The sequence below is a fragment of the Schistocerca nitens genome, chromosome 1 (assembly GCF_023898315.1).
Source record: "Schistocerca nitens isolate TAMUIC-IGC-003100 chromosome 1, iqSchNite1.1, whole genome shotgun sequence".
NCBI classification, from domain to species: domain Eukaryota; kingdom Metazoa; phylum Arthropoda; class Insecta; order Orthoptera; family Acrididae; genus Schistocerca; species Schistocerca nitens.
This window is the reverse complement of record NC_064614.1, coordinates 1,030,105,049-1,030,114,998: the sequence shown is the minus strand read 5'-3', so window position 1 is coordinate 1,030,114,998 and position 9,950 is coordinate 1,030,105,049. Positions and strand designations below refer to the sequence as shown.

Sequence of the window (9,950 nt, the reverse complement as noted above, 5' to 3'; positions counted from 1 at the left end):
AACAGATCCTGCGGGTGGAGCGTGAAGTAATAGGGCTTCTGCGCTACAGTAGTTCTGTCTTTCGGATGTCTCGGTATCTTTACGACTTTGGCTCCACGTGTCTCCCACGATGCGGCAACTGCCCGATGAGGCAGCAGCTGTTCTTGTCGCGTGTCTGTGTGGCCGCCTCTAGCATGGACCACTCCCGTGGACTCTTACAGAAGGCGTGGCAGCGTCGTTATTATATTCAGTAACGTCAAAAAATATTGGTGGCACAACAGTACGACACGGGCGTCCTGCGTTCTCTTAACTTACACTCACCCCCACCCATGCCACAGTATCATGGTGCCTTGTTTCTACAGAACTATGTTGCTTTACACATGGAACGTGTTTCTACGAACCGTCTGTGTGATGCCGAGCCACTCCCACCGTCAGCAAGAACCTCAGATGGGTTCTCGAAAGAAACTGTGTGGGCCTACATCGGGCAGTAGTATCCAGGATATCAAGGACCCGTTGCAACAGTTTTAAAGACGTGTTTATGATAAAGAGAAGCAAGGACTACTCTCACAGGCAGTGATAATCAACCTGTGGAAAATGAATAGTTCTCATGCTCTAGAAAAACAATTTCGAAACTATATCGGACTCCTGAAGTCTAATACAAGTATATATGACGGTAGTATCTGTTCCCGAAAGAACAGTTACCGTGGATGACCATGCAGCTTTGCTAGAAATGAAATGATAATTAAATGGACATTTAATTATCATTTCATTTCTAGCAAAGCTGCATGGTCATCCACGGTAACTGTTCTTTCGGGAACAGATACTACCGTCATATACAGTTAAAATACGGCTTCCCGGCCATTGGGCCCGCATCTCGTGGTCGTGCGGTAGCGTTCTCGCTTCCCACGCCCGGGTTCCCGGGTTCGATTCCCGGCGGGGTCAGGGATTTTCTCTGCCTCGTGATGGCTGGGTGTTGTGTGCTGTCCTTAGGTTGGTTAGGTTTAAGTAGTTCTAAGTTCTAGGGGACTTATGACCACAGCAGTTGAGTCCCATAGTGCTCAGAGCCATTTGAACCATTTGAACCCGGCCATTGACCTTCTTGTGCGAACGCAGACGCTATGCCCGAACTCGTACGGGACTTGGTAGATTAATCTGCCACGAGTAATGAGTATGATGGGCAAACATCTATTAGGTGCACTACGAATGTAGTGGTGTGGACATGTCGGGAATGTGGATCTCACGGGGAGTGTGCAAGGGATAAGTCCCTGCAGACGCACTATCCTCTGTGCCCGCGGTGGCTCAGATGGATAGAGCGTCTGCCATGTAAGCAGGAGATCCCGGGTTCGAGTCCCGGTCGGGGCACACATTTTCAACATGTCCCCAATGAAGTACATCAACGCCTGTTTGCAGCTAGGGCGTCCATTTGATTATCACTAATACAAGTAGTCACAGACACATGCATTTTCATAATTCAGCGCACTGGGAAACATACAGTGCCTGTAAAATTTGTATATCACATAGTTAGCACTGATTCATAACGGCCAGAGCATTAAATTGAACATACGTTAGATGTCTGCTTATAGCATCCACGTCTGTAATGAGAATATCTCCTCAATATAACGAACCAGTAAACCATCCTATTCACAAAGCAATTCATAATTATGTCACTTTCCACTAGCATAAACATAATATATACGAAATCTATCCACACGGTATATGTATATAAAACAGCAGTAGGCGAAAGAGTTCCCGTACACCTAGTTTTACTGGACCTGGAATTTCATAGCATGAAAAGAAAAGTCGCTTATTGTAAATGTCTTATGGGATCTGAAATCGATGATTAATTTCAGAATCACCCTGAATGAGCATCGTGAAGCAACGCTCAGAGTTCAACAAGATGCAGCGAGGCACACTCAAAAGGCTTAATACGAAAAACGATAGAATATGTTTTGCAATATATCGGCAAGATGTGGATTGATAAGCATTTATATATTGTCACTGGACACAAAGGAAGTATTTTACAACCCCTGACGGGTACTCAGACTTGTAAGATTTAGATTTACGACGAGCAATAGGATTATCATCTCTCATCTCATGTGTCTTGAGTAAGTGAAAACTACTTTATACATGAAAGGAGCGTAACGTCGTTGAATTCACGGCATGAAGAACAAGAAATAATGTGCGACGTTGTGACCAGCTTCCATGAGCAACCTGTAAGGCTCTGTTTTATTACGCGCAAGCACACGGCCCGATTCCTACTAGCGGAGTGATTCCAACCCTGCAATACCAATGTATGTACGACTGCAGTCCTTCGTGGCCATTGCCACAAGTTAAAATCTTCTGGGTTGTTAGGCCACGTCTTATTTCATCAAACAATCGACGTTTCGACCCTTCTGCCCGGATCTTCTTCAGGATCTTTTGGTATCCACTGTACATTGAGCATTGTCAGACACCAGTGTTGACTTCTCTTAGAAAGGGGAGTTTTGCCACGTTTGTGCTGTATTACTGGGTAAAAATCTTGGGCCACCCTTGCTGGGCAATCGTCATTGGATATAAATAAAGTTTTCCCAACGTTATTGGTGAAGAAGGTGGTTTTTGACTAAAATGCCTGTGGCTATCATTGCTGGGACAATGAGATTGGTTAGAAAGGGGATTTACACGCAATTATGGAGGAAAAGATTTATTAGTTAAAATTCCTTCTGCTACTATTGGTGGGCCCACATGATTGGCTAGAAGGGAAACAGGCCGAACATGAGAGGAGCAATGTTTATCCAAAATATTATTGTCCGCAGAGGTAGCTTCCAGGCGTAGTTTGTAAGCTTATTGATCGCATGCCGCGGCCGTGTAATCACTTCCTTGATGGCGGGGAACCACGATGCAGCAAGTCATCCTCTCCATTGAAGTTACAAGCGTTCTTAGCAATTGGAGTCACCTCTATAAATGTTGGTTTCCTTAGCCAGCGTTATTGAAATCGATGTTAAGGCCACACACAGTACTCGTGACGTTGCGCTACCGCCTAGTACGCTCTCAAACAGTCCTTCACGTTTAGCCTCTGTGCACTTTACCGCCGCCACACGCCTTTTCATAGTCGCCCATAGTATGGAGGCTATCAGGTGCATCCATTGTAACTTCGCTATAATAAATAAGTTCCAGCATGGCAAATAAACAGAAATAGTCTCACCCAGTTCTTCATTCACTGTAAAGTCTACACGATATCATGGACCAATACCAGACAAGGGCAGCCAAACATCAACGATTTCGAACGAACAGATATACTTGCAGGTAACGTAATAGCGAATTCTCTTTCAATTAAGCATTACCACATGGGTTGCAACTTGGTCGAAATCAAACTGGCTCCTCAAAGCAGTAAAACTGCTCCAGTGAGGAAGTAGAGAGGTTGCCACAGTGCTTGTATCGATGAACTGAAACTAATTATAGCAGACTCGTTTAGAGTATTGCAAAATATTTCTACCTGCAGGAAGCAAAATATAATGGTAAGAAATGAAAGGGCCGAATGAACAGGCAACTTTCAAGTTGTGGGACTGCTAGTTTCAGGAGAGAATACAATAGCGTTATGACGCCTTTTTCAATCGAATCGGGGCGTGTATCCAGGCCAGAGCGGCTGCAAACGTCATATTGATAAGTGCAAAGTTCAAATCTGACTCGATTTTGTAATCAGTGAAATAACAGCACACACGCACTCAACCCATGAAGCCATCAACCAATGAAAGTATTGGGGTAAGTGGTGATGCATTTTTTACGACTGTATTAAGTCTTAGACTAAATGCGTTCATCAGTCGTTCTCTTTTCTCCTACACACAATGCACTACACTACTTACAACACTTTCTCGTTTGCATGTTTTGGCAAAACAAAAGACGTTAGCCTTTCTCAGGTACGCTAAATCACGAGCTGAACATGGATAAACTAGTATGAGCCAAAACATACTATCTGTAAAAACTGCGACTGCAGAAGAGGAGCTTCAAAAACGAAAACACAATGTATAAATGAGAATAATTAAAGGCCGAAAGTTCTTTCAGAGAAGTATAGCTGTATTACTGTTAGTAACTACAAATTATGTTAATTTATGTACGAGCGATTTTAATTTCAGCTTGTTAGAAGTTTTAAAATTACCTTCCCAGCAATTTTAATCTCGCCGTCGTCTACAAGAACAGAAAGAAGTGAGTGTCACGTGGTACGGTGCAGTACGTTTGTTGTTTGGTGGATGTTTCAGAACGTCCCCATTGATGTACAGTGACGCTTTATGTCACACAGTGCGCGCGTAGAAGTCTCGTCGTACTGTAAAACAAATTTTCTACGACAGCATCCCCCATTTTTTTCAACAGCTCGTGAATAACACGGCCAATAATAGTGGCTCTTTTTTTATTGTTTTGGCGACGTAAACCCGCTGGTCCTTGATCCTCATTCTTCTGCGTTGCACCTTTAGAGGGCAGAATAACAGGCACTGCAAAAAAGTCCAACAAATTTAGGCTTTTAATTTTGCTCTGCCTATGCAAGTAAGTCCGTGTCTTTGCCTGCGAATGCGAATTAATATTGATCTCATCACCAGGTACGCATCACTTTCGTTGGGATCAATGTCTCACAAGAATCAGAATCTATAGAGCATCCTCTTCTCACAAATTCTAAGAGCAGCTATCTCTTCCTCTCTCAAAAATGGTTGCCATTACTTTTCACTTTTATACTGTATTTTTCCTTATATTTGTGTACTGGCATTGTATTGATTGTAGCTTAGTGTCAGATATATGGTCCACTGCTTTAGTTTCATCCGGTCATTCACCGCAACGTAGTCTATAAATGTGATACGTCTCAGAATAAATTTCAGACTTTATGTCATTTGGAAGTAAGAGGACCACTCGTAAGTCACGCAGAGAAACCACCACTGACGTCAAGTGACTGGTATCACTTAACGCAGTCGATAGAGTAAGTGACACTACTGCCAAAAATGCGAAACAAAAAAAATGGCTGGCTCTACTAATAGATTTGTTGCTTCAGTTCCCAGCGACCTTCGCATAGTAAATCAATTGAAGAAATCTTGTCTTCCAGTTTGCTTGGATGTGTTTTTACGTTCCGAATTACTGTTCGCATAAATGACAAAAATTAATGAAAAGAATTTAATACTTTTTAAGGTTTCATGATGTTTAATACATTTAATGGCCTTTGGCAGTATGTTCCAACGACATGCGAACTCAATATATGCGATACACAGTCAACATTCTTTCAACTGAACACTCCTCTTAGCTCGAAAAACTAATTAAAATTTCTATTACTATATTTTTCAATTATAACTAGACCGGCGGTGTCACACGTGAAACGATAGCAAGGGAAGGGTTGTGAACAGAAAGTACTTTCTTTTTAGAATGTGTAGAACTCGTTTTACAATACTGGGTTGAAACTCAATCATACACACACACACACACACACATCGCTACAAATGTGTTTAGCGAAAGTCGCGTGCAGGATCACGTTTTGGAGTAATCTTTATGCTTGGATCCTATTTCATTTAGGAACGTGAGGTAAAAGGTTTTTGGTTTATTAGCCTGATAAGCGGTCATCCATCTTACGTTAGCTGTATTGCACTGTGTTAAGCAAGGTTTGAGTGACGAACCGGACCTAGCGCCCAGGTAGATTGTGCAAATCGATTAACTCCTTTTGCAAAAGACGTTAACTAGTCTGAAATTAATGCTTAACTAAGGGTGCCATTTGAATGTGCACCGTCCAGATTTAAGTGCAAATTATCATTTGCTTTTTGCAGTATTGGTAGTATCGACAGTACAGATAAAGCTTAATTAATATTTACTGTGCTTTCGTTAGTCATACCTGCTAATAGCACCTTTTCTTTTCTTCCAGTTTCACAGAAATGTGAAAACCAATTAACGCTCTCAGTTTAGCAATGATGAAATATGAAGAACGTGGTTTCCAGTCAAAATCACCTACTTGTGGTGAGGACGTACATATGTGTCATTTGTTAGTTGATGTCGTTGACATTCATTCGAATGTTATCGACATTTCGTTTGAAATTGTGGATACGTTAGAAGAAATACGAAATAACTGCGACGACCCTATGAATTGTGGTTCGGACGACGTTAGCTGTGCCAGTAACAGTCCTAGAGTCGAAGCGTGAACTGTACAAAGGGAAGAAGAATTACATGAAATAAGAAATATGCGCCAAACGGAAACCCGAAACCATCTGAACGAAAAACTGTTCGGAAGATTAGGAACTGCTCGTGAGAGGCTATGCACCGTTACCGATGGAGATCTTCGAGACTGGGCCCTCCGAACTGCATCTGACATGCACATTGCTAACTCCCAGGCTTCGTCGACCTGACTACGCAGGATCAAGAAGTCGTACAGAATAGGAAGTCGCAAAATTACCAAGTTTACGTCACGTAAACGTGTAGAGCAGCCACCAGTGATAGAGAATGTTATAGAGAAATTCATAGCTGACGTAAAGACGAAACTTGCTCTTATCCCCACAACTGTTGTTTATAACGCTGATCAGTCAGGTTTCGCGAAAGAACTGCGTACACACCGCACTTTATCATTTCAGGTTGAAAAAAAGACGGAGTCCGTTGCCCAATCAATGAACGCAATGAGACATTCTTATACTATAATGCCAGTTATAAGTATGAGTGGTTTACATCTGTGAGAAGTGAATGCTCGGTTAAAAATCATAGTGAAAAGGTTGTGGCCTGAATGGGATTTGATGTAGCATCATGTAGCATGTGCTTTGACAATATACCATTTTTATTTTTTAAAAAAATATGACTATTACACCTTACACGAGTAGGGAAACGCTAGTTGTGTTACCTGTTGAGATGATGCTTGACGTCAGAATTAGTGTTCTGTTTATAAATTTCCTCTCAATGGTAATGAGAAGTGAGGGAAAAATGGCAGCCGATATACAAGGAAAATTTTGAACCAGTGATAAGGAGAGATGGAGATGCAATTCCGTGCAAAGTGCACGATCTCGACGCATGTCACGCTTCCATAGAAATTGTGACACTTAAATTATTCCTTTACTGTGCTATTTTGCATACTCCATCAAGAACAGTGCGCTCGCCATGCAAAATAATCCTCACTGAATAGTAAAGTTTCGTATTTTGGCTCTAACAAGATAGATTTTCATCCTGTATGCCGAATATTAGCTCCAAAAATCAAATATTAATAACACAGCGTTCATAGGCAATGTTCGCTACCTCGTGTTCTCTTCCGTTCACTCTGGTATAAACGATTCTACCCATATACAAGCGAATGGTAGTGAATTTTCTGCAAATGCTTATTCGCAGGTGTTCACTTCCATTCGCTCCATTGTAAACCAGGCTTTAGGTGCTTAAAATTGGTGTCTGTGAACTCCGGATAATTCCGCTACGCAGTGCAGCGTGAATGATTCGCCGAGTCGCGCGCTAGGGTGGCAGGGCTGTACAAATCGCTGTTATAAGCTGTACTTCGCGCGGCTAAAATGTGCAACTTAAACATTTCTTACAAAATACTTGCAGTGCCTCTTAGGGGATAAAATTCTGTCAGTACATTTCTTTCGTTGTGTTCTCCCAGCGCAAAAAAATCAGGTTAGGTTTCTATATGTCTTATTGAACAATTCCCTTGTAAGACTCGCCCATGTAGTGATAGGGGTAAGAAGGAATTGACACAAACTTATGTGCTTCTAGAAAGTGAGATGCACCGACAACAGCAACTATCAGCGAGTGGGGGTGCACCTATAATAGAAAGTATCACAGAGTGGGAATGCATGCGTCCTAAACTTCAATGATACGTTATGCTATATTTCACGATATGACAGATGCCTTTATGGATGACATGATATCGTTTTTCGTGTTATATGACTTGGTATCGTGATGATTACAAGTCCCTGGTAATAATATTAACAAGTGAATAGGCGCGAATATATTAACATGTTTTGAGTAAAATGTCTTTGAGGCTACTAGGTAAGTCGAAAACTGTAGATATAAACTATTGACATGGAAATCGGGCGTACCCTGGGCGTCAGGTTTCTCTGGCGGCTGATCCTTTCACATCAGAAACATCATCTTGGTCCTTCTCAGAACCACAGTTGACCATCATATCGATGTACATATTAATTGATGTGTATGGCTACTGTAAATTTGTATGTTTCTGATTCGAGAATAAATAAATTGACATGGAAGCACCAGGAACCAGGGAAACAGTCATTCTTCTTCGACAGTGATAAGACGTTTGGAATAGAATGCTTAACGTGGATGATCGCCAAATTTAGAGTAATAAATTTATATATGTCGGATCGCAAGCCCAGGTGTGACCCGAAAGTTATTGGCAATCGTCATATAAACTTTTATGAAGAGTCCTCAGCGAAAGAGCATTGTATTATCTGCTGGAGTGACTGCAGTATGCATATACAGAATCGATCACGTGTCTGACCCTGTGCGGGACTATTTAGATGTTTTAAACTCTCATAAACAATATTTACAATGTGCTTGTCTACACTCTCCACCTTGCGACATCAGCTAACAAACAGTTGCCGTATGAAAACGTGCTGATTTGCGTCTATTGAGTTAATAGTGAGACATGCAAGTCTACTAGTCTCTTTGATGCTTTCCTGGAAAAGAGATCCACCGGCCTTTAAACTGACTTGCATGTGCGTTAAAGGACGATAGGGAGTAGACGGAGTGATTGGTTGCGAGGGAGGGAGGGAGATGTTGCTGCAGGCCATTTATCATGCATTTGTTCTCTGGTGGGTGTATCAGTTGTGCGTGACTTGCCGCTCTGCTTCCCGAGCGGGAAGGCGTGCCGGTTCCCGGCACGAATCCGGCCGATGGATTACTGTCGAGGTTCGAAGTGCCGACCAGTCTGTGGATGGTTTTTAAAGCGGTTTTCCATCTGCCTCGGCGAATGTGGGCTGGTTTCCTTTATTCCGCTTCAGTTACACTATGTCGGCGATCGCTGTCTCCACGTATGCGTACACCATAATTACTCTAACACGCGAACATTGGAGTTACACTCGTCTGGAATGAGACGTTCCAAGGGGGGTCCACTGCCTGCCGAACCGCACAATAACCGTTGCTTCGGTGTGGGGTGGCCGTGGGGTGAGCGGAATGCTGTAGACTGTCGTGGGGTTGTGTACCACTGAGGGCAAAGGCGGGGACGAATCCTGTCTGTTGTTTCTAGATCCCCAGTTCAATACGTACATACAAAAATGTGTGTGACCCAGAGCGCTATCTGCGATCGTTAATAGCAAACCTCTCCAAAACATAGTCATCAAAGGACCTCCAGCCCATGTGTGGTGAAAAATGTCCATCAATGGAAAACCTGTTTTGGTACCCTCCTCTAGACGAACTTATATGTTCGCGAAGTAGGCCTTTTCTCTGCTACATCTTGGACATAAATCGAATCTTCAGTTTCATATACGTAGATACGAAGTGACTGCTACTATACTTTTCATGTCCATCCTATACTGTGGTAGTAGTTTACTTTACAGTCTATCACCATAGCGTGTCGTAAAGAAACTTGCACGGATAATGTATTTCATACGTTGGGGGTACTTTTCTTATATTTGAGTATTAACAGAGTTGCATTCCGCACTAATAATAAGTCAGAAGCCGCACCGCTTTAGTGTTGTAGCGTGGCCGGCCGGTGTGGAAAAGCGGTTCTAGGCGCTTCATTCTGGAACCGCACGACCGCTACGTCGCAGGTTCGAATCCTGCCTCGGGCATGGATGTGTGTGATGTCCTTCGGTTAGTTAGGTTTAAGTAGTTCTAAGTTCTAGGGGACTGATGACCTCAGATGTTAAGTCCCATAGTGCTCAGAGCCATTTGCTCAGAGCATTTGAGCCATTTGTTGTAGCTTGTTTTAACCGCAGAACTGTAAAAATGGTTCAAATGGCTCTGGGCACTATGGGACTTAACATCCGTGGTCATCAGTCCCCTAGAACTTAGAACTACTTAAACCTAACTAACCTAAGGAC

The 9,950-nt window shown here is 42.6% G+C and overlaps 1 non-coding gene across 1 annotated transcript; it reads left to right on the top strand.

The window, feature by feature from the left end:
* The first annotated feature begins 1,266 nt into the window (after positions 1 to 1,266).
* On the top strand, positions 1,267 to 1,341 carry Trnat-ugu (transfer RNA threonine (anticodon UGU)). The gene has a single exon. It is a non-coding gene; the product is annotated as a tRNA-Thr (tRNA).
* Positions 1,342 to 9,950: the final 8,609 nt, after the last annotated feature.